This window comes from Adiantum capillus-veneris, chromosome 1 (genome assembly GCF_014529385.1).
Source record: "Adiantum capillus-veneris isolate H3 chromosome 1, ASM1452938v2, whole genome shotgun sequence".
In the NCBI taxonomy this organism is placed as follows: Eukaryota; Viridiplantae; Streptophyta; class Polypodiopsida; order Polypodiales; family Pteridaceae; genus Adiantum; species Adiantum capillus-veneris.
The window spans coordinates 149,591,092-149,615,328 of record NC_140931.1 but is presented as its reverse complement, the minus strand read 5'-3'; the positions used below and the strand labels follow the sequence as shown (position 1 = coordinate 149,615,328).

The 24,237-nt window shown below is 49.0% G+C and overlaps 1 protein-coding gene across 2 annotated transcripts in view; it reads left to right on the top strand.

Annotated features, from left to right (window-relative positions):
- Positions 1-22,626, top strand: part of POP1 (ribonuclease Ps) — a 62,470-nt gene extending 39,844 nt beyond the window's left edge. Inside the window, exon 12 of one of the 2 annotated variants that reach the window (XM_086521879.1) lies at positions 22,354-22,626. The gene's annotated coding sequence lies outside the window, so the exon portion shown is untranslated. Of the gene's footprint in view, positions 1-22,279 lie in introns of both variants that reach the window. The other variant, XM_086521870.1, reaches the window with a different exon arrangement.
- Positions 22,627-24,237: the final 1,611 nt, after the last annotated feature.

Genomic DNA, 24,237 nt, shown 5'->3' with positions numbered 1-24,237 from the left:
ATCTCGAGAGTCCATGATCTCTCGGAGAGTGGGCTGTCCTCTGAATAAGGCCTCATACCTGCCTCTGATCTCAGTGTATGCTCTGCATCTACATACAAAGTGCTCCTCACTCTCCACCTCCTCTGTGCAGGCTCTGCAGACTCGCTCCTCCCTGGGAACACCAGTATGTCTCCCGATCTCAATCTCTAACCTGTGTGAAGCCACTCTCAGCTGACCAATCGCCACCCGTGAGCTATGTGGCATATATGTGTCCATGTAGCGTGGTCTCTGTATGAACCCCCCAGACAATATGGTGAGAAAACTGGTCTCTGTAATCTGACATCCTCGTCCCCAAGCCAGGTGACTCCCAGACTCTCCTAGTGTATAGCTGCCACAGATCTTGTCTCAATACCAAGTTCCTCTCACTGCGAGAGAGGTGAACATATGGTGAGTGGGGGTCGTACTGGAATGGTGGTAGGCTCTCCATGTCAAGACCGTGTCCCTCAAACCATGCTCTGACCTGTGAGTACCATGCTCTCTCATGCCCACTCTCTGATAGCTGTATAGCTGCCTCAAATGCTCTACGAGTAAGTCTGTCAGGAGGTAGCTCTCTCATCCTCTGGATGAAGCAGACTGTCTGGAATAGTGCCTCTACAACCCATAGGTGGTGTGGCGAGCTCGGCTCTAATAATGTCATGTGGCACTGTCTTCTTGCTGCGGAGCAAGCGTGAGATCATACATACCTGTGGCCTCTCAAGCTGTGTCCACTGGTCAGCTGTCAATCCTGGTGCCCATTACTGCCGCCGAGTACATCAAGGCCGGGGTGACTAAGGTGTCGAAAAGCCACCCCTTCGTGCGGGGCTCCTGAAAGTGTGCTGGTGGCATCTCCGCTCTAGCATGGCCAGAGCTGCATATCCTCGGGTGAGCCTGTCAGCAGCAGCCTGCCTCATAGTGAAGGGTCCTGGTAGGCTGGTGAATGTGATGCCAAGGTAGACATAGGAGGTGACTACATCAACCTGTCCTCCTGCTGCTGTGAAGGTGGCAACGCTCCTCATTGCACTGGATGTGTGAAAGATCATAACCTTGGTTTTGCCAAGGTTCACAGTCAACCCCCTGTGTGTGCTGAATTCGTCCAAGGCCTCAAGATGGCGTTGCAAGCCCTCGGGTGACTCTGAAATCAACACAATATCATCAGCATATAACATGATGTGGACCGGAGTACCTGCCAAGTCGCTCCCCTCTCCTCCTGCTCGCAGTATGTAGTCGGAGATCTCGTCGATGTAGAGCCCAAAGAGTGTCGGGGGAGTGGGCATCCTTGCTTAACACCAATGGTGCTAGCAATGGTCTCTGAAAAAACCGCCTGGGCAACGAACTCTACCCGTCACCCTCTCGTAGAGAGCATATATGGCCCAAATCATCTCTGTTGGTACCCCAATGCTGTGAAGGCGCTGGAAGAGTCTCTCGCGTGGGACTGTGTCAAAGGCCTTGCGGAAATCCACAAAGCAGCAGTAAAGCCTCTTCTTCCGCGCCTTTGCCCCATCAATGAGGCAGCGCAGAACGAAGATGTGATCAGTGGTGGAGAAAGCTCGTCTGAAACCTGCCTGGCCTGGAGCTCGTAAACCCTCGATCTCTGAGTAGCAGCTGAGCTGTGCCTCAAGTACTGCTCCATATAGCTTGGCCATCGTGTGGCCAATCATGATAGTCCTGTAGTTCCCTGGGTCCATGGTGTCGTCAGATTTGTGGATAGGCACTATGGTGTGCTGTGTCCACTCCGCTGGGAAGCTCTCCCCTATAGCCCGGTTGAAGACATGTGCAATCAACGGGGCTATAGTGGAGGCCGCATACATGATGTGCTCACTTTGTAATCCAGTATGGTCAGCTGATCGTCTGTGCTGCATGCGGCGTATGGCCCCTCTACCATCTCTGCTGTAAAGAAGGAGGAGCACGTGGGGCGTGGCTCGTGTGGCTGTGGGATAGGAGGCTGCCCTGGCACCTCATAAAGTCGCTCTGCTAATCATGCCATATCTGTGGATCCTCAAGTAGTCGGACGTGGCTCGCGCAGGGGTGCGCCATGCGTCGCGCTATCCATGCTCATGAATAGGGGTATAGCTCAAGCTCCTGTGCCTCTTCGAATTGCTCGCCGCTTTTGGCGTGTCAGCGTCTTCATATGCCGTCTGGCCTCTCTCTCTGTGATCTCTCCTAAGGCTCGCCGTGCACGGAGGCGTCGGTATAGCTCTCTGCACTCATCATCATACCAGCGGGTTCTGAGGCATAGTCCCGGGGGGGGAGTGCATCTTGTGTGAGTGGTGTGTGGAAAAGAGCTAATAGCTGAAGTGTGGAGAACGGAAGAGATATGTGATGTGAGAACTGAGAGTGGTGTGGATGGGTGGAGGAGGCATAGGCCATGCTCGACCTCGGCCGAGTAAAGAGAGGCTAGCTCATGTGTGAAATGGATGGTGGTGTGTGGAGTGTGTGTTGTGGAGCTGTGTGGGGATGGTATCTCCGGGTGATGGAGAAAGAGAGGTATGTGTGGTCGGCTCCGATGGGTATGGGTGGAATGGTGAAGGATGTGATAAGGTGTGTAGCCTCCCTGGGTCCCAGAATATAGTCGACTGTACTCCCCCCTCCCTCTGCAACTCCATGTGGCATACAAGTCAGGCCCCCTGAGGTGGGCCATTGGACCATCCCGTTATAAATAACGAGACGGTGCTGGGAGCCAAGTCGAAGTAGATGTCGTCCGTAGGCTGTGACTGGAGCTCTGTCTGCTGTATCTCTCATAGTAGCATCCTCATCTAGAGTGTGTAGTGCCTCTGGGTCCTCGTGGTCATATGCCTCACATTGCTCACTGCGCGTACGAGCATTGAAGTCCCCCATAAGGAAGACTTCACCCAGTGTGGAGTACTCCATAATCTCCTCCGTGAGGCATGCGTACGGTGACTCCTGCTCAGTAGGGGCGAATCTGGAGCCTGTGGGAGCAAAGTAGCAAAGGGCAATGTAGACAATCCTGTCTCGTGAGAGCTCGAGGCGAATCCACATGTAGCGGGCCTGTGGGTCCCGGGCAACAATCTGTAGTCTGGTGTGAAGCCCCTGTCTAAAGAGTATGGCCACTCCTCCTGAGCCGCGAGTGGTGTGCTGGCGCATACATCCCCGATGTAGAGACTCCCACTGGAATCCATGTATCCGTGGTAACCTTCTCTCTGGGCTCTCGTGTGTCTCTGTAAGTAGAACGATGTCTCGACCTCTCATCACCTCCTCAAGTCTCTCTGGGTGTGTCCATAGGTCTCCATTGCAATTCCAAACCATGACATGAATCTCCTCGTGTGTCCCACAGGCCGCGAGTCCCTATGCGATGGTCTTGCCATCAATGATAACCCTACCATCTCGATATACTGCCTTCTTCCCTTCTTTGCGGGCTTGGTGGACTCTAGGCATGCACGCGCGACGGTGATCTTGTTGCATCTTTGTGAGGTCATCATCAAGATAAATCGGGGGGCCTTCTAGCCCTCTCAAGATGACCCTCTTTCGGAGGACAGAAGTTCGAGACTCCTCGGAGGCGAATTGGAGGATGAGCGCTCTCTTCTTTGGATCTTTGCCGGCTCTCCAAACTTTGGAGAAAGGGATCTCTTCTTCCTTGTATCCCACTTTCTTGCATAAAGCTTTCCCATCGCTCTCGGGTGTAGACCCTTCTTCTTCTTTGATGCCGGTCACTCGCACATTGAGACGGCGAGCTTGTCGCATCTTCTCCTCCTCGATGGTTGTGTGTACGATGAGTACCTCATCTTTTTGGGCTTCCTCTCTTTCTACCTTCTTGATGTTCTTTTTGACCACTTCGACCCATCCTTCTTTGGTGGCCTCTAATTTGTCCTCAATGCTTGCGGTGAGGGCTTTGGTGATCTCCTCCTTGAGGGCTTCCTTAGCCTCCTCTTTAATCTCTCCTTCCTCGGGGGTGAGGGATGTGATGGAAGCATGAAGGAGATCGATTTGTGCCTTCATCTCTTCTTGCTCTTTCCTCCATCTCTCCCTCTCCTTCTCGTTCTCCCGTTCCCTTCTCTCCTCCTCTTTGAGATTTTGGATTTCCGCTCTCATGTCCTCCTTCTCTTCGTTCCATAGCTTGATGAAGGTGGCTTTCTCCTCCCTCCATATCTCTCTCTCCATCCACCATTCTTTCATGTCCTCCTCCAATTGTGCAAGCCTCTTGTTCGTGAGCATGAAGGTTGTCTTCATTGTCGATGTCGGCGTCTTGATGATGGGGGAAGACATGGTTGTCTTCGTAACTACCCTCTCTTCATATTGTGAAGAAGAGGAGAGAAGGGGAAGAGAGGGAGTACGTGTGTGTATGCGTGTATGTGTGTAGTGTGTGTGGGGTATGTATCCGTGTGTGTGTGTGTGTGTGTGTGTGAGAGAGAGAGAGAGAGAGAAGAGAGAGGAGAGAGAGGAGTGGAGAGAGAGAGAGAGAGAGAGAGAGAGGGAGGCTGCGTGAGAGAGAGAGAGAGAGATGGCTGCGCGATGGGGAGCGAGGAGGGGCTGCGTGAGGGGGAGGGAGGGGCTGCGTGAGAGAGAGAGAGAGAGAGAGAGAGAGAGAGAGAGAGAGAGAGAGAGAGAGAGAAATGAAATGAAATGAAATGTTATATTAACGTCTTCAAAAGGCCAAAATGACCTATGAGACCAATCAGTTACAAAATAGTGAATCTAATACCATGTCTGGGTACAAAAGAACTAGAAAAGAACTAGAAGTGGAACAAAATACTACTACTACTACTACATCTAAAACTACGTGGGTGTAGCAGCTGATACAATAGGTACCCGGTAAACTGGATGTAACAGTGTGTGAAACAAAGATGGAAGAAATGGTGAGGATCCATCCTCATATGCACTCTGGATGTCGAGAGAGTATGGCTCGAATCTTCTGTTGTAGTCTCCGTCAATGCTGTGTAGCTCCTCTCCTCAGTCGCGGTCGTCTGTATCTCTGTAGCTCCAATGCTCGGTCGATGAGAGTGCCAGTAGTGGTCGAATGAGTGTGGGACGAGCTCTGCAGTGGTGGCTGCTCCTCTGGCTGTCCCATATCTAGTGAAAAGAAATCTGTAATGTGTCTCTGGGACTGCCTCTCTCTAGCTCTCCCCAGTAAAGTGTCTCTATGCCTGTGTAACTCAAGTAGATATAGTCCAAGACATCTCTGATCCTCATAACTCATGACCCTAGATAGAGGACCAAAACCCTTTTGAATAAGCAGTGGAAACGCCCCCGTATCTCATAGAACACTGTGCAATGACATATGTAGTGCAACTTTGTCTCTGGCTCTCTCTGGCATAATCGGCATATCCTGCTGTCTGCTGGTATCCCTCTGGAATCTACCAGTCTCAATCTCGAGCTGATGTGAGGATGTGCGTATCTGACCAATGGCACAACGCAAACCATGAGACATATGTGTGTCCATGTAGCTGGGTCGAATCACAAAACCATCTCCTGTGAGGTGGAGAAGATGCTCTCTATAGAAAGCCATCTTCGTGCTCAACTCCTGAGGCGGCTCTATCCATGTCCTCCTGGTGTCGAGCTGGATCAGGTCCTGACGAATGAGTCTAGTGATCTCCACCCGTGTAAGAGACAGCGAGGGTGCCTGAAGAGAATACTGGAAAGGGGGCAACCTGTCCATGGTGAAGCCATGCGTCTGAAACCATGAAGTCATCTGTGCATACCAGCATGAAGTGTCCCCTGTAGAGCTAACTGTCTGGAAGACTCAAGGGCCAGTCTAGCATATCTGTCTCTAGTAGTATCCCATAGGCTGTGCACAAAGGACACTAATCTGGTAAGGCCTCAATCTCCATGGGGGGGGCAGCTAGCTCTGCTCGAATGATCGCGTGAGGTACGGAGGCCTTGGCTCTAATCAATCGGGAGATCATAGATACCAAGGGCCTCTCCATACGTCTCCAACCATCCTGGCCTACAGAAGGTCCCCATACCTGTACCCCATACATCATAGCTGAGGCTACTAAAGTATCAAAGAGCCATAACTTTGTCCGAGGTTCCTGGAACTGAACCTGCGAACACATCCTCTCCAAGCCTCCCAAGGCCGCATAAGCTCTGGTCAGTCTAGTCTCTGCTGCTCTCCCAAAGAAAACCTCGGCCCAGTGAAGACTATCCCAAGGTAAGTGTATGCATCTGTATACTCCACAATCTCTTGACCATACGTGAAGGTCGGTGCCGATCTCCTGATCCACTGCGGTGTGGTGTTAAACACCATGACCTTGGTTTTACCAAGGTTTACAGACAGTCCACTATCCTCTGCAAAACTGTGTAATGCATCAACTGTCGCTGCATACCCTCTGGTGAGTCAGAGATCAAGACAATATCATCAGCATATAACAACAATGGGATCCACGTCCTGCCAGCTGGGCACCTCTATCACCCTCTCTGTCAATGTAATCAGACACCTCATCAACATACATACCAAATAGAGTAGGAGACAATGGGCAACCCTGTTTCACCCCGATAGTGGAGTGAACCAAGTCAGATATCCCCTCTGGGGTGCGTACATGTCCCATCACTGATCTGTATAAAGCCATAATCCCCCAAATCAACACTGTGAGCACCCCCATCTCCTGCAGTCTGCGCATCAGTCGAGCTCTCGGTACCATGTCAAATGCTTTGCGGAAATCCACAAAGCTACAATAAATCCGTCTCCCATGTGACCTGCCCTCCTCAATGATAGCTCTGAGTGTCAGAATATGGTCAAGAGTGGAGAAACCCCTCTTGAAACCTGCCTGTCCCTTTGCCCGTACACCTTCACCCTCTGCCCAGTTACTCAACTGGGAGATGAAAATGAAATGAAATGTTATATTAACGTCTTCAAAAGGCCAAAGGGACCTATGAGACCAGAAAGTTACAATGTGGTGGATCTGATACAAAGTCAAAGTAACAAGATGACAAAATGACAAAATAAAATATTATGGAATCCTAGACTGCTGGGTGTGGACTAAGCAGCTAAAACAGCTAGCTGGGATAGGTAGATCATAGGAGATCCAGCATCGGTCGCTGGCGGATCTCATCAATCTCCTCCCGGTCAGTAGTCTGACCGGGCGTTGTGCATGTCGAGCCAAAGTGGCCTGGATCCTCTGATGTAGCCTCTGTCGATGTTGTGTAGTCCTCCGCAGTCGTGGGCGTCTGGATCTCCCCAGCTCAGTCGCTCGTTCGATCAGTATGCCTTGGTGTAAAGCGACGAGCTCTGCTGTGGTAGTAACTCCTCCGGGTGTCCAGTGGCAGCTCTAAAGAAGTCTGTGATCTGTCTCTGAGACTGGCTAATCTTTCCTCTCATCAAGCTCTCTTTGTGTCTGCGCAGCTCGAGCAAAAACAAACCCAGGCATCTCTGATCCTCGTACCGCATGACTCTAGGGAATGGTCCAAAGCCCTCTCTGAAGAAGCAATGGAAGCGGCCTCGTATCTCATAGTAGACGGTGCAGTGGCATGTGTAGTGCAACTCTGTCTCAGGCTCGATGTCACACAGAGGGCATGTCCTGCATGGCTAACTGTCGAGAGGAATCAAGTGCAAGGCGGGCATATCTGTTTCTGGGAAGTTCCCACATGCGGTGTATGAAGGAGATAGATCTGGTGAGCGCCTCAACCACTAGTGGGGGGGCAGCGAGCTCTGCTCGGATAATGGCACGTGGTACTGAAGCCTTGGCTCTAATGAGCCGTGAGATGATAGAGACTAGTGGCTTCTCCATGTCCCCCCATCCATCAGTGCGACCCGTCCTCCCATGATGGTCCAATGAAGGTCCCCAAATCTCAGCTCCATAGAGCAATGCAGAAACCACGAGGGTGTCAAAGAGCCAGAGCTTCGTCCGAGGCTCCTGAAACTGAACATGTGAACAAATCCTCTCCAATCTACCCAATGCTGCACGGGCTCTAGTCAATCTAGTCTTTGCTGCTCTTCTCAATGAAAATGCTGGTCCACTAAAAACCACTCCAATGTAGGTGTAAGCATCTGTATACTCCACTATCTCCTGGCCGTATGTGAATGCGGGCGCTGACCTCCTGATCCACTGTGGGGTGGTATTAAATACCGTGACCTTGGTTTTACCAAGGTTGACAAATAAGCCACTTTCATGGGCAAACCTACGGAAAGAGAGAGAGAGAGAGAGAGAGAGAGAGAGAGATGAGAGAGATGAGATGAAATGAAATGTTATATTAACGTCTTCAGAAGGCGAGAATGACCTATGAGACCAGAAAGTTACAATGTGGTGGATCTGATATAAAGTCAGAGTAACAAAAATGACAAAATAAAATGACAGAATAAAATGCTATGGAATCCGAAACAGTTAGGTCTGATCTAACCAACTAGGTGGGATAGCTAAATCACAGATCACAAAAGATCGGTCGATGGCGGATCTCATCAATCTCCTCCATGGTCAATAGGCTGACCGGGCGTCGTGCATGTCGGGACAGAGTGATCCGAATCCTCTGATGCAGCCTCCGTCGATGCTGTGTAGTCCTCCGCAGTCGTGGGCATCTGGATCTCCCTAGCTTGGTCGCTCGTCGATCAGTGTGCCTCTGGTGTGAGGCGGCGAGCTCTCCTGTGGTAGTAGCTCCTTCGGGTGTTCAGTGTCTTCTCTAAAGAAGTCTGTGAACCGTCTCTAGACTGCCTGGCCTCTCCCCTCATCAGGCTCTCTCTATGTCTACGCAGCTCGAGCAAAAACAGACCCAAGCATCTTTGATCCTCGTACCGCATGACTTTGGAGAGTGGTCCGAAGCTCTCTCTGAAAAAGTAGTGGAAGCGGCTGCGTATCTCGTAGTAGACGGGGCAGTGGCATGTGTAGTGCAACTCTGTCTCAGGCTCCAGGCATGTCCTGGCCTCTGTTGGTACTCTGATGTATCTCCCAGTCTCGATCCGCAGCTGGTGTGAAGATGTGCGTATCTGGCCAATAGCACATCGTATCCCGCGAGACAAGTGGGTGTCCATGTATTTGTGTCTCGTCCCAAAACCATCCTCCGTAAGCTGGAGAAGATGCTCTCTGTAGAAAGCCATCTTCGTGCCCAGCTTCTGTGCTGGTTGTATCCTTGTCCTCCTGGTGTCTAGATGAGTCGGGTCCTGGCGGATGAGCCTGGTGATCTCGGACTGTGCATCTAGTGAATACTGGAAGGGGAGCAGTCTGTCTATGTTGAACCCATGCGCTTGACACCATGATGTCATCTCCCCATACCAGCATGTTGTATCTCCCTGCATGGCTAACTGTCGAGAGGACTCAAGTGCAAGGCCGACATATCTGTTTCTGGGAAGTTCCCATATGCGGTGTATGAAGGAGACCGACCTGGTGAGTGCCTCAACCACTAGTGAGGGGGCAGCTAGCTCTGCTCGGATAGTGGCACGTGGTATTGAAGCCTTGGCTCTAATGAGGCGTGAGATCATAGAGACTATTGGCTTCTCCATGTCCCCCAATCCATCAGTGCGACCTGTCCTCCCATGATGGTCCAATGAAGGTCCCCAAATCTCAGCTCCATAGAGCAATGCAGAAGCCACGAGGGTGTCAAAGAGCAAGAGCTTCGTCCGAGGCTCCTGAAACTGAACATGTGAAGTTGTGAACACATCCTCTCCAATCTACCCAATGCTGCATGGGCTCTGGTCAATCTAGTCTCTGCTGCTCTCCTTATTGAAAATGCTGGTCCACTAAAAACCACTCCAAGGTAGGTGTAAGCATCTGTATACTCCACTGTCTCCTGGCCGTATGTGAATGCGGGCGCTGACCTCCTGATCCACTATGGGGTGGTATTAAATACCATGACCTTGGTTTTACCAAGGTTGACAGACAAACCACTTTCATGGGCTAACCTATCCAAAGCATCCAAGTGACGTTGCATCCCCTCCTGAGAATTGGAGATCAACACAATATCATCAGCATATAACAACAGTAGAATCCATGTTCGTGCTAGTTGTGCACCTCTATCACCATCTCTCTATATGTAGTCAGAAACCTCATCCACGTACATGCCAAATAGAGTAGGAGAGAGTGGGCAACCCTACTTCACCTCAATAGTGGAATGAACCGCTGTAGATAGGCCCTTTGAGATGCGTACATGCCCCACTACTGTCCTGTATAGCGCCATGACCCCCCAAATGAGCTCTGTGGGTACTCCCATCTCCTGTAATCTGCGCATCAATCTAGCTCTGGGTACTGTGTCAAATGCTTGTGGAAGTCCACAAAGCTGCAATAGATCCGTCTCCCATGTGATTTGCCCTCCTCAATGATGGCTCTGAGTGTCAAGATATGGTCAAGAGTAGAAAAACCTCTCCTGAATCCTGCTTGCCCGCCTGCTCGTATCCCCTCCCTCTCTGCCCATCTACTCAGTAGCTGCTCAAGAATGGATGCGTACAACCGTGCCAATGTGTGTCCTATCAAGATAGTGTGATAATTCCCAGGCTCCATAGGGTCTCCTGACTTGAAGATAGGTACGATAGTAGATAGGCTCCCAAGTATCAGGCAAGCCCTCACACATGGCACGGTTAAACATAACTGCTAGGAGCTCTGCTAGTAGATCTCTGGCATGCATGAAGTGCTCAATCACTAAGCCATCATGATCGTATGCTCTCCCAGTCCTCATCTTGTCAATGGCCTTCCTCACCATCTTAGCAAAAAAGCACATGCATGGGGGTGTGGATCGGGAGGATTGGGAAGGGGCGACTGTCCAGGAACTGTGTATAGAGATGACGCGTATTGGCCCCTGGCCTCTGTAGAGGTAATGGCAGGGGGGGGGGGGGGGGGGGGGGGGGGGGGGGGGGGGGGGGGTGCTCATGAAAGAGCCGCCATGCCTCACGTGAGTTGTGACTCAAGAATAGCTGGTATAGGTCCTGCTCTAGGCGAGCCAAAAATGCCCTCTTCTTCCGTCGCACTAGGCGTCGGAAGTTAATCTGTGACTGTCTGTGAGTGATGTCCCCCAAAAGCACCTCCCTCTGAAGTCTAGCTCTGGTCTCGCGACATTTCTCATCATACCAGCTGTTCTGGGGCATGGTCCCAGAACGGCGTCTCTGCTCAGGTTGTGTGTGTGGGTATGCCTCTGCTGCTGCATCATGTAACGTCTATGTCAGTATAGTAGTAAGCTCCTTCAAAGGTCGCCCTGGCTCTTCTCTACAGAAGTGTCTGTAGATTCCATCTATGTATACAGAGTCCGTCTCCTGCGTGAAGGTGTAGCGAGTAGGAGTTGCTGCCTGTGGCCTGTGTGCTACACTAAACTCAAAAGAGATGGTCAGCGACACTAGAGCATGGTCCACTGCCACACCAATAGGTTTGGGTCCGTGAGGTCGTGGATACTAGAGATGAGACTCGGCTATGCCATGACATAATCCACTGTGCTAGCTCCATGTCTGTGTGGAAAGCATGTAAAACCCCCCGTAGCGGGAAATCTTTGTAGGCCATTCAAGATGACCAATCCATGTGCAATCCCCATGTCTATCAAGTGTCGTCCATACTCAGTATGCTCCCCATCCTGTGATAGTGTGGATAGGCCCGTCTCTGCAACATCCAGCTCTCTTAGCATCTCCTCTGAAGTATTCATAAAAAACTGTCTGATGATGGGCAATCCTAGCATTGAAATCCCCTAAAATGATGATGTCACCATCTCTAGAGAACTCCCAGATGTCATCATCCAAAATAGAAAAGCGGGATTGTCCTCTGGGTGGTGCATACACTGACGTACTTGGCGGAAAGTAGCAAGTAGCAATGTAAAGATATCTGCCTGTCTTTGCTCTTAATCTCACCAACCCACATGTACCTAGCTTGCTCATCCCTGCGAGCTATATGTATCAATGGCTGCAACTCCTCCCTGAATAACAGTGCCACTCCACTTGAGCCCCGCCCTTTGTGCTCTGATCGTGTCTCCTGTCTACATGCGGTCTCCCATTTGTATCCACTAATGTGCGGCATAGACTGCCGAGGGGCGTGATGTGTCTCAGAGTAGAAGATGATATCTCTCCCACTAAAACTTTCCTCAAAAGCACCCACTTCTAGACGCATAGATCCATTACAATTCCAGGTAGCAACTTTGAGTGTGGTCCCATAGGTCTCACACCGTCAAGTGGAGCGTGGTTCCAATATCATCACTCTTCCATCTCGGTAAAAGCAATCTTACCTTTTTCCCTTGCCGCTCTAATCTCTGGCATTACCTCCTGCATATGAGCTATCTGTGAGAGGGTAAGGTCATCCCCGAGGAAGATGCCCATTTTCTTAAGAGTTGGTCTCTTCTTCAAAAAGTCCTTCGCTTCCATGGAGGGAAAATGAAGGATGAGTGCCCTTTCTTTCGAGGTTTCCCCCTTGCTCCCATTTTTCTTGTTGTCCACTCTCCAAGCTCTTGAGTGCATCGGCCCATGAACCCCCATCAAAGCCACGAGTTCTTTTACCTCTTCGTCCACGTTATCTTTGTCTTTAAGACCACAAATCCTCACATGTAGAGAGCGCACGCGCCTTCTTTGCTCCTCTTCAAGTGTCAGGTTAATGATGGTGGGTGTGGACGTAGTTGTTTCCTTGCTTTTCCCTTTCTTGGCAACGTCAATCCACTTCTCGGCCTCATCTGCCTTCTGTTGAGTCTTTATAATAACGTCCACTCAAGAGGTCGTCATTTCTTTGTGCCGCTCTTCCCCCTCTTTGATGCTCGCACTTGCTCTTTGATCGTGTTCAGCTCTTCTATTACTGAAGGTTGCAGTTCTCCTTCTTCAAGTGTATTTCGTGTTCGTGCCTCTACGAGCTCCCTCTTGAGTGACGCAATCTCTTCGTCTTGGGCTGTCAGACAATCTCCCAGTGTAGCTATCTTGCTTTCTTGGGCCAACACGTGTTCGTCGAGCATTTTTATTGTGCCCAGTAAGTTGCGGTTGATCTTGTTAATTGTTTCGATCATTTCTTCTTTGCGCTTTTGAATTGCATCCTCTAAAGGGTCAAGCTTATCGTTCTGTTTCCTCATGCTTGGTCGCCGCAAAAAACGGGAGGAAAATTTGCAATGGTAGTAGGAGACCGCCCTACATGCACCACACTATGCATACATGTTCTCCCCACTTTAAGCATACATGGCATACATTTTGCCTTTCTTGCAATTTCTGCAAATGCAAATTCCTTGCATTTCTTTTCCTTTAATACTGAAAACATGTGCTTATTATACTTTTTTATTTTGCCTTTTCCAAAATTGCCTCGTCCAAACAAGGGGAGGGGGGGGGGGGGGGGGGGGGGGGGGCGGGGGGGCTTTTGGTTACGTGCGAAAAGGACGCCCAAGGCGCTGCAGGTTGCGTGCTGCAGAGAAGCGGGAAGAACCCTAGTGCGACCTGCAAAGCTGCAAGCTTTCCTCTGTGACGTGCTGCCAACAGCAGCTCTGCATGACACTCTTGCTGCTCAGCAGCTCTGCGCGACGCCCTTACTGCTGAGAGAGAGAGAGTAGCCTTCTAGTCGCGCTGCCCTTCCTGAGCTGCGACCTGCTCGTCGCCCTCTTGCCTCACCGCGACCTGCAACCTGCTCGTAACCTCCTGTTGAGAGAGAGAGAGAGAGAGAGAGAGAGAGAGAGAGAGAGAGAGAGAGAGAGAGAGAGAGAGAGAGAGAGAGAGAGAGAAGAAGAAGAAATGAAATGTTATATTAACGTCTTTAAAAGGCCAAAGTGACCTATGAGACCAAAAAGTTACAATGTGGTGGATCTCATACAAAGTTTGAGTACCAAAAGTAAATAAAAAGGTGCTGAAGAAAGGGGTACTAAAGTAGTGAATGGGGGACTAATACCCTGTGCCGGCTGTATCCAAGTCCTCCAGGTGTCTAGTTGAGTCAGGTCCTTGCGGATGAGCCTGGCGATCTCAGACTGTGTAAGAGTCAGAGAGGGTGCATGCAATGAGTATTGGAAGGGGGGCAATCTGTACATGCTTAACCCCTGTACGTGAAACCATGATGTTGTCTCCCCATAACAGCATGCTGTATCTCCTTGCATAGCTAACTGTCGAGAGGGTGCATCCAATGAGTATTGGAAGGGGGGCAATCTATCCATGCTTAACCCATGTACATAAAACCATGATGTCATCTCCCCTTTCCAGCATGTTGTATCTCCCTGCATAGCTAACTGTCGAGAGGACTCTTAAGTGCTAGGCGGGCATATCTGTCTTTGGGAAGGTCCCATAAGCGGTGTTTAAAGGTGATTGATCTGGTGAGCGCCTCAACCATTAGTGGGGGGGGCAGCTAGCTCTGCTCGAATAATGTCGTGGTACTGAAGTCTTGGCTCTAATAAGCCACGAGATCATAGAGACCAGAGGCTTCTCCATGTCCCCCCATCCGTCAGTGCGACCCGATCTCCCATGATGGTCCAATGAAGGCCCCCATATCTGAGCTCCATAGATCAAGGAGAAAGCCACCAAAGTGTCAAAGAGCCAGAGCTTCGTCCCAGGTTATCGAAACTGAATCTGTGAACACATCCTCTCCAATCCACCCAATGTTGCATAGGCTAGTCTAGTCTTTACTACTCTCCTCAATGAGAAAGCTGGCCCACTGAAGAGCACAAGCACCATAACCTTGGTTTTACCAAGGTTGAGAGACAAACCATTGTCGTGGGCAAACATAGACAAACCTCTATTGTGGGCAAACCTATGCTAAGCATCCAAGTGATGTTGCATCCCCTCTGGAGAGTCGGAGATCAACACAATATCATCAACATATAGCAATAGTGGAATCCATGTCCGTGCCAAACTGTGCACCTCTATCGCCATCTCTCTCAATATAGTCAAAAATCTCATCCACATACATACCAAATAGAGTAGGATAGAGCGGGCAGCCGTGCTTCACCCCAATAGTGGAGTGAACTAATGTAGATAGCCCCCTTTGAAGTGCGTACACCCACTACTGACTTGTATAATGCCATGATCCCCCAAATCAGCTCTGTGGGTACTCCCATCTCCTATAGTCTGTATATCAATCTAGCTCTGGGCACTGTGTCAAATGCTTTGCGGAAGTCCACAAAGCTACAATAGATTCGTTTCCCATGTGATCTGCCCTTCTCAATAATGGCTTTGAGTGTCAGAATATGGTCAAGAGTAGAAAAACCTCTCCTAAACCCTACTTGCCCGGCTGCGCGTATACCCTCCCTCTCTGCCCATCTACTCAGCTACTGCTCAGGAATGGATGTGTACAATCGTGCCAATGTGTGTCCAATCATGATAGTGCAATAATTCCCAAGCTCCATAGGGTCTTCTGACTTGAAGATAGGTACAATAGTAGATATGCTCCAATCAGGCAGGCCCTCACACATGGCACGGTTGAACATTGCTGCTAGGAGCTTTGCGAGCAGATCCCTGGCATGTATAAAATGCTGATCATATGCTCTCCTAGTCCTCATCCTATCAATGGCCTTCACCACCATCTCAACGGTGAAAAAAGCATGTGTGTGGGCATGGCTCCGGGGGGTCGAGAAGAGGCGAGTTCCAGGAACTGTGTACAAAGATGATGCGTACTGGCCCCAGGCCTTTGAGTAATGGTTGGGGGGGGGGGGGGGGGGGGGGGGGGGGAGTTTCATGGAAGATTCGTCATGCCTCACTTGAGAGCTCTGACTCAAGAATAGCTGGTATAGATCTTGCTCTAGTCGAGCCAAAAATGCCCTCTTCTTCCGCTGCACTAGGGGTCGGAAGGCAATCCGTGAATGTTTGAGTGATGTTCCCCAAAAGCACCTCCCTCTGAAGTCTGACTCGTCTCATGGCACTCCTCATCATACCAGCTGTTCTGGGGCATGCTCCAACAACGTCGTCTCTGCTTAGACTAGGGTGTGTGTATGCCTCTGTGGCTGCATCATGCAATGTCAGTGTCAGTATAGTAGTAACTCCTCCAAAGGTCGCCGTGGCTCCTTAGTGCACAAGTGTTTGTAGATCCCATCTATGTATAAAGAGCCAGTCTCCCACGTGAAGGTGTAGCGGGTACGGGTTGCTACCCGTGGCATGTGTGCTACACTAAACTGGAAAGAGATGGTCATCGACACAAGGGCACGATCTATTGCCACACCTAGAGGTCTAGGTCCAAATGTGATATACTGGATACTAGAGATAAAGCTCGGTTGTGCCATGACATAATCCACTGTGCTGGATACATGTCTGTGGAAAGCATGTAACACCTCCCGCCACGGGAAATCTTTGTAGGCCATTCAAGATGGCCAGTCCATGTGCAGTCCCCATGTCTACTCTGTATGCTCCACATCCTGTGATAATCTAGACATGCCCATCTCTGCAGCATCCAGCTCCCTCAGCATCTCCTCTGAATTAGCATAAAATACTGTTTGGTGATGGGCACTCCTATCATTGATGTCCCCTAGGATGATAATGTCACCATCTCTAGAGAACTCTCATATGTCATCATCCAAAGTAGAAAAGGGGGACTGTCCTCTAGGTGGTTCATATACTGACGCTCTCGGAGGAAAGTAGCAAATAGCAATGTAGAGATATGTGCCTGTCTCTGCCCTCAATCTCACCCACATGTACCTAGCCTGTTCATCCTTGCGGGCTATATGTATCAATGGCTGCAACTCCTCCCTGAATAAAATTGCCACTCCCCTTGAGCTCTGATCGGGTCTCCTTTTTGCAAGCTGTCTCCCATCTGTATCCGCTGACATGTGGCATAGATTGCCCAGGGGTCTGATGTGTCTCAAAGAGAGAGATGAAATGAAATGTTATATTAACTTCTTCAAAAGGCCAAAATGACCTATGAGACCAAAAAGTTACAATTGGTGAATCTGATACCATGTCTGAGTACGGAAATTACAAAGTTACAAAGTTGCCAAGTTAACAAAGAACTGACACTGAAACACTAAGGAGAAAGGAAATAAGGGGGAGAAGGGGGGGTGGGGGGGGCTCCTGGGTTCATATGAAATCTCTCATCGGTCCCTGTCGGATCTCATCGACCTCCTCCATGGTCATAACTCTGGTTGGGCGTGTTGCATGTCGAGCTAGAGTGATCTGTATCTTCTGTTGCAACCTTCGTCGGTAATGGGAGACTCCCCGAGGTCGTGGACGTCTGGATCTGCCAAGTTTAGTGGCTCTGTCAAGCAGTGTACCTCTAGTATGAGTAGGCTCTGAGATCTGCTGTAATGATTGCTCCGTTGGCCCTCCTCCGTCTGGTGTAAAGAACTTTGTGATTTGTCTCTGAGACTGTCTTTCCCATGATGTCCTCAGCAAGCTCTCCCTAAGTCTGCGCAGCTCTAGCAGGAACAATCCGAGACACTTCTGATCCTTGTATGTCATGACTCTAGAAAAAGGTCCGAACCCTTCTCTGAACAGGCAATGGAAGCGGCCGCGTATCTCATAGTATGCCGGGCAGTGACATGTGTAGTGCAGCTCTGTCTCTGGCTCTAAGTTACATAAGTGACATATCGTGGCTCTTGCCGGCACCCCTCGAAATCGGCCAGTCTCGATCTGGAGCTGATGTGAGGATGTGCGTGTCTGTCCAATAGCGCATCTTATCCCATGAGATAAGTATGTATCCATGTATGCTGGCCTAGTCACAAAGCCGTCCTCCGTGAGTTGGAGAAGATGCTCTCTGTAGAAGGTCCTCTTCGTGCCCAACTCCTGTGTCGGCTGTATCCATGTGCTCCTGGTATTTAGGTGAATCAGATCTTGACGTATGAGCCTGGTGATCTCTGTCCGTGTGAGAGACAAGGAGGGTGCATCCAAGGAGTATTGAAGCGGAGGTAATCTATCCATTTTGAGACCATGCGAATGAAACCATGATGTCATCTGTCCATACCAACATGCTGTATCGCCTTGTAGAGCTAGTTGTTGAGATGACTCCATGGCAAGCCTAGCGTATCTGTCTCTGGGGAGATCCCATAGACCGTGCATAAAGGAAATTGATCTCGTCAGTGCCTCTACCACGAGGGGGGGGGGGGGGGGGGGGGCGGCTAGCTCGGCTCGAATAATCTCATGTGGTACTGAGGCCTTAGCCCGAATTATCCGAGCGATCATAGAGACCAGAGGCCTCTCCATACATCTCCATCCATCTGTGTTGCCAGATCTCCCATGGTGGTCTACTGAGGGTCCCCATACCTGAACTCCATAGAGTATAGCTGGAGTTACTAGCGTGTCAAAAAGCCAAAGCTTTGTTCGCGGTTCCTGAAACTGAACCTGCGAACACATCCTCTCCAGTTCTCCCAAAGCTGTATATGCTCTCGTCAGTCTAGTCTCTGATGCTCTTCTTAGTGAAAACACCGGTCCACTGAATACTACCCCAAGATAGGTATATGCATTTATGTACTCCACAGTCTCCTGGCCATACATAACTGTCGGTGCCGACCTCCTGACCCACTGCGATGTGGTGTTGAACACCATAACCTTGGTTTTCCCCAGATTGACCGACAGTCCACTATCACAAGCAAATGTATGCAGAGCATCCAAATGACGTTGCATCCCCTTTGGGGAGTCTGAAATCAGCACAATATCATCAGCATATAGTAACAACGGAATCCATGTCTCTGCTAGCTGAGCCCCCTTGTCCCCCTGCCGCTCTACGTAGTCTGAAAACTCATCCACATACATCCCAAAAAGAGTCGGGGATAGGGGGCATCCCTGCTTTACTCCAATAGTGGAGTGAACCATGTCAGACATTCCCTCAGTGGTGCGTACCCGCCCTATCACTGTCTTGTATAGAGCCAGAATACCCCATATCAGCTCTGTAGGCACACCCATGTCCTGTAGTCTGTGTATAAGTCTGGCTCTCGGCACTGTGTCAAAAGCTTTGCGAAAATCCACAAAGCTACAATAGATTCTCTTGCCATGGTGTCTACCCTCCTCAATAATAGCTCTGAGTGTCAGAATCTGGTCAAGAGTGGAGAAACCTCTCCTGAAACCTGCTTGCCCTTGTGCTCTTATTCCCTCTCGCTCTGCCCATCTACTCAGCTCCTGCTCAAGAATGGATGCATACAACCTAGCTAATGTGTGGCCAACCATGATGGTGCGATAATTCGCGGGAATCATGGGATCTCCTGACTTGAAAATATGCACAATCGTGGACATACTCCAAGTCTCCAAGAAGCCTTCATACATGGCTCTATTAAACATCATAGCCGGGAGCTCTGCAAGCATATCCCTGGCACGGATGAAGTGCTCTGCTACCAGACCATCATGATCATGTGCCCTCCTTGTCTTCATCCTGTCAATGGCTTTCCTTACCCTCTCGGCAGTAAAGAAAGAACATGTCTCTGGGCATGTCTCTAGTGGGTCCGGCAGGAGTGGTTGCCCTGATGTTGTGTAGAGAGATGTGGCATATTCCCCCCATGTCTCAGTGGAGGTGACCGCGGGGGGTGGTGAATGCTCGTGGAATAGCGTCCATGCTTCGCCTGAGTCTTGACTTATAAATAGCTGATATAGATCCCGCTCTAGCTGAGATAGATAGGCCCTTTTCTTTCGTCGCACTAGGCGGCGAAAGATAATCCGTGACTGTCTATGTGTGGTAATACCCGTGAGCACTTCCCTTTGTAGTTTGATCCTCGCCTCTCTGCACTCCTCATCATACCAACTGTTTTGGGGCATGTTCCCAGATCGTCTCCGTGTTGGCTGGCTGTGGGGGTATGCCTCTGATGCTGCATCATGGAGCGTCTCTGTCAATATCTGAGTGAGTTCATCTAGTGGCCGTCCCGGCTCCTGGGTGCATAGCTGCCTGTATATCTCATCCATATACACAAAATCCGTCTCCCTCATGAAGGTATACCGAGTGTGTGTGGGGACCTCTCCTAATGGAGTTGTGCTGAACTGAAAGGTCAGGGTGAAAGACACGATAGCATGATCAACTGCTACTCCAACTGGCCTAGTGCCCACCATGAAATCCTGGAAAGAAAGGAATGAGACCCGGCTGGGCCATAACATAATCCACTGTGCTGGCCCCATGTCGGTGTGGAAAGCAAGTAAAACCTCCAGCTGTCGAAAATCTTTGTAGGCCATTCACAATGGCCAATCTGTGTGCAGTTCCCATATCTATCAAGTATCTGCCATATTCAGTGTATTCCTCATCTTGTGATCATCTGGATAGACCCATCTCTGTGACGTCCAGCTCCCTAAGCATCTCTTCGGAAGTATCATAAAATATTGTCTGGTGTTGGGTAGTCCTAGCATTGAAATCCCCTAGTATGATAATGTCACCATCCTGGAAAACTCCCATATGTCATTATCCAAAAAGGCAAAGGGGGATTGTCCTCTAGGTGATGCATATACTGACGTACTAGGAGGAAAGTAACAAATAGCAATGTACCTAGCCTGTTCCATAGTTACCCGGAACGGGAAATCGGAATAGGGAACGGGGAACGACAACATGCATGAATTTCTATTCCCTGTTTCGGATACTCACGTCTGAAACACGGAACGGGAATCCGGAACAAGAAATTGGGATAGGAACGGGGACCTGAAAATGGCCATTCCTTGTAACTATGGCCTGTTCATCCTTGCGTGCTATATATATCATTGGCTGCAGTTCCTCCCTGAATAGAACTGCCACTCCCCCGAGCCCCGTCCTCGATTCTCCGATCTGGTCTCCTGTTTGCAGGCTGTCTCCCACCTATATCCGCTCACGTGTGGCATGGATTGTCACGGTGCTTGATGCGTCTCAGAGTAGAAAATGATGTCTCTCCCCGTGAAGCTATCCTCAAAGGCCCCTACATCAAGACGGAGTGACCCATTACAATTCTAGGTTGCCATCTTTAGTGTGGTCCCATAGGTCTCGCACTGTCATGCGGGGCGTCGCTCCAATATCACCACCTTTCCATCCCTGTAAAAAGTGATCTTCCCCTTTTCCCTTGTTGCTCTTATTTCGTGCATTACTTCTTACATATGAGCAATCTGCGAGAGGGTGAGGTCATCTCCAAGAAAGATGCCAGTCTTCTTTAGAGTTGGTCTCTTCTTCAAGAAGTCTTTCTTTGCTTCCATGGAGGGGAAGCGGAGAATGAGTGCCCTTTCCTTCGAGGTTTCTCCGTTGCTCCCACTTTTCTTAGTGCCCACTCTCCAAGCCCTCGTATGCATCTGCTCGTTGACTCCCACCAGAGTCATGAGTTGTTTCACCTCTTTATCCACATTGTCTTGGTCTTTGAGGCCACATACCCTTACTTGTAAGGCCTGTACACGTCTCCTTTGCTCCTCTTCTAGTGTCAAGTTGATGATGGTTGGCGTGGGAGTGGGGGTTATTTCCTTGCCTTTCCCTTTCTTGACAATCTCGATCCATTTTTCGGCCTTTTCTGCTTTTTGTTGGGTCTTTGTGATGACGTCTACCCACGAGGACGTCATTTCTTTTTGTTGCTCCCCACCTTCTTTGACGGCTCGCACTTGTTCCTTAATCGTGTTAAGCTCTTCGATGGCAGAGGGTTGAAGCTCTCCTTCTTCAAGGGCATTCTGCGATCGCACCTCTGCAAGCTCTTTCTTGAGTATTGCGATTTCCTCGTTTGGGCCTTCACGCGATCCTCGAGAGTCTGTATCGTGCTTTCCTGTACTGCCAGTCTTGCGTCGAGTTCGTTAATAGTACCTAAGAGGTGGCGGTTGATCTGGTTGATGGACTCACTCAATCTTCGTTGCACTTTTGGATGGCATCCTCCACCGGTTCATCCTTGCTATTTTGCTTTCTCATGATTGAGAGGCCGCAACAAGAGAAGGGGGGGGTGGGGGAAAGGGACAGAGGCGAAGCAGTTTTCTCTCTCTCTCTCTCTCTCTCTCTCTCTCTCTCTCTCTCTCTCTCTCTCTCTCTCTCTCTCTCTCTACGCGCCTAAAAACGCCTCTTTCTCTCTCTACGCTCTGGGACCACTCTCTTTACGCTCTTGGACCAAATTCTCTCTCTACGTTGGAAAGAGTGCTCATTCTCTCTCTATGCAAGGGCTGCGGGAAAGGGGAACGGGGGTTTTTGGGGGGGGGGGGGGGGGGGGGGGTGCGCTGGCCGTCGCGAGCCGGGGCAGGGGGTGCAGCGCATGCGGGCATGGGAGCGCGCAACGAGCAATGGGCGGGGAGGGGGCAGCGCGCGCGGGTAGGGATGCGGGTGCAGAGCATGGGCAGGGCAGCGGGAGCAGGGGAATGAAAGCAGCGGGGGGCAGAGCAGCGGGAGCAGGGGGGGTGCAGCGCGCGCGGGTAGGGATGCGGGTGCAGAGAGAGAGAGAGAGAGAGAGAGAGAGAGAGAGAGAGAGAGAGAGAGAGAGAGAGAGAGAGAGATATGCACCAAGTTACTGCTCTATTGGGAATGATGAAAGTCACCTTGCTTTTGACTATTAGCAAATTGATTTTATGTTCCATGTTATCGGGCTAAATAAAAGTAATCAACAATGAGTCTCACATTCTATCCTTTTTTTATCACAGAACATGGGACAATGGCATCACAAAGATGAAATTACATTATAAAAATACTCAAACTCAATGTATTTTGGATGCAGCCTTACAAACTTTTGTTTGCATTTGAAAGAGAAAGGCGATGATGAATCGTAAAGTGAACGTACTTTGGTTTTTAAAATAAGTGTAGATACAACTTTGGAAAACGAACAACTGACAAATGAAGACCAAACAGATGGATTCAATCACATTATAGAGGACCTTTGGATTCAATCCCACTATAGAGGACCTTTGGCTAAATGATACTAAGGCTTGTTAGCAAGTCAAAAAGACATTAGTGAATTTACAAAATCTTATTCAGGAAAGTCTCATTATTACTTGTGTTTTCATTTCATGCTTATCTTGTTTGTATTGCTTGCCTTTTTAGACCAAATCTAGCCTCATCAATTGACCATCATGAAAGAACAATATCCTCCAAAGAATTTTCCTAAAATCAAAATTCTTTGAAGCGAGAGGCATAGCCACAAAAGATCATCTTTTTGGATAAACATCCAAAGTCATGCTCTTCTATGAAGGGCACATGAGCATGAGCAACACGTCGAAGGATATGAAGATGAAAGATAGTAGTTTAAAATTTATAAATACCTCTTTGGAGTGATTCCATCAAGGGCTTTTGTGAGCAATGAGTGAGAAGGCAAATAGATATAGCCATAGCTATCACAACCCTAATGAGAGAAACATACATACCCAATAATGGTGGATCTGGTGGAAGTCGATATCCATTCTGGTACGGGTGGTAGGAGACTAAGTGCTACCTTTCTTAAGGGGAAGTATCAACTAAGGGACTTTACATCGAGTCTTTGATCTTTACTAGACATGATGATGCACCAAGGATAGAGAGGGCAATAAGCAAAGAGCCCAAGATGATATGGGATGAAATTTGAGTATACATAAATGAGAAAGCCTCCAAGAGAAGATAAATTGAGATTTATAGTTGTGAATTTAAACTCAAAAAATCTAGTCAACAAAGGGTAAACAATTTGAGTGGTTCGAAGACAAGATCTAAGCCTAATTTGAATCAACTATTGATGAAACGCAAGGGACCATGTCTAACAAGGAGTTCTTAAGCAACAGATGGAGATTGAGAGGAAGCCACCAAAAACACAAATGAAGCTGCAACAACAAATGGAAGTATGCAAGGTGAAATATTCACTAGAGGTGTTGCTTTTGGTAGAAAAGACCATATTTGTTTTCTATTCACCAAAGTCAACAAAGAGAGCGTAGATATTTCATAGGCGAGGCTCGAATTGGCTAAATGACAAAGATGCACAACGATTCCGAAAAAAAAAGAAAATTAAATGCAATTTCTTGCAACAAAACTCCAACGAAAGATGATACATGTAGAGATGAGATCTCACAAAGCTGGGTGTAGAAAAAAAGTGTTTTTTGGCAATAGAATTCCTCAAAATTGAGAGCTGATGCAAAAGGCAGCAAATTGAAACAAGTTACCACGATTAAATCTCGTAGAAGAATTTTGAAGAAGACTATAATGGTGGCTAGTTTATTATACCGCCTATAGTGGTACTCTTAACCCCAACCTTGTAGCCTTAATTGCATGAAGGGAGCTAGCAAATCGCAAGTCAAAGCATTTTAAACATATGTACTACATAAACAAGACATCGCAGGAAATTCATAGAAGAAATATTAAATACACAATTTTACTATGATAAGCAATGTTTTCCTTATGCCTTGCGTCACCCCAATATTCCATCTTTTAATGTCCCATATGACTAGAATAAGCATTATGTGTCATATTCAAGAGTCCTCGGGATATCATTAGCCACTATCATCAACCAATAAAACATTGCCCCAAGTCTTTTCAATCAATCTCTAAGGGTGGACAACTTGTTGCAAAACCTAGCCCTACGTAGCATTCCCTAAGCTAGGAAATCGATACCATGGAGGTGTGTAGCCTAAAGTAGTGAATC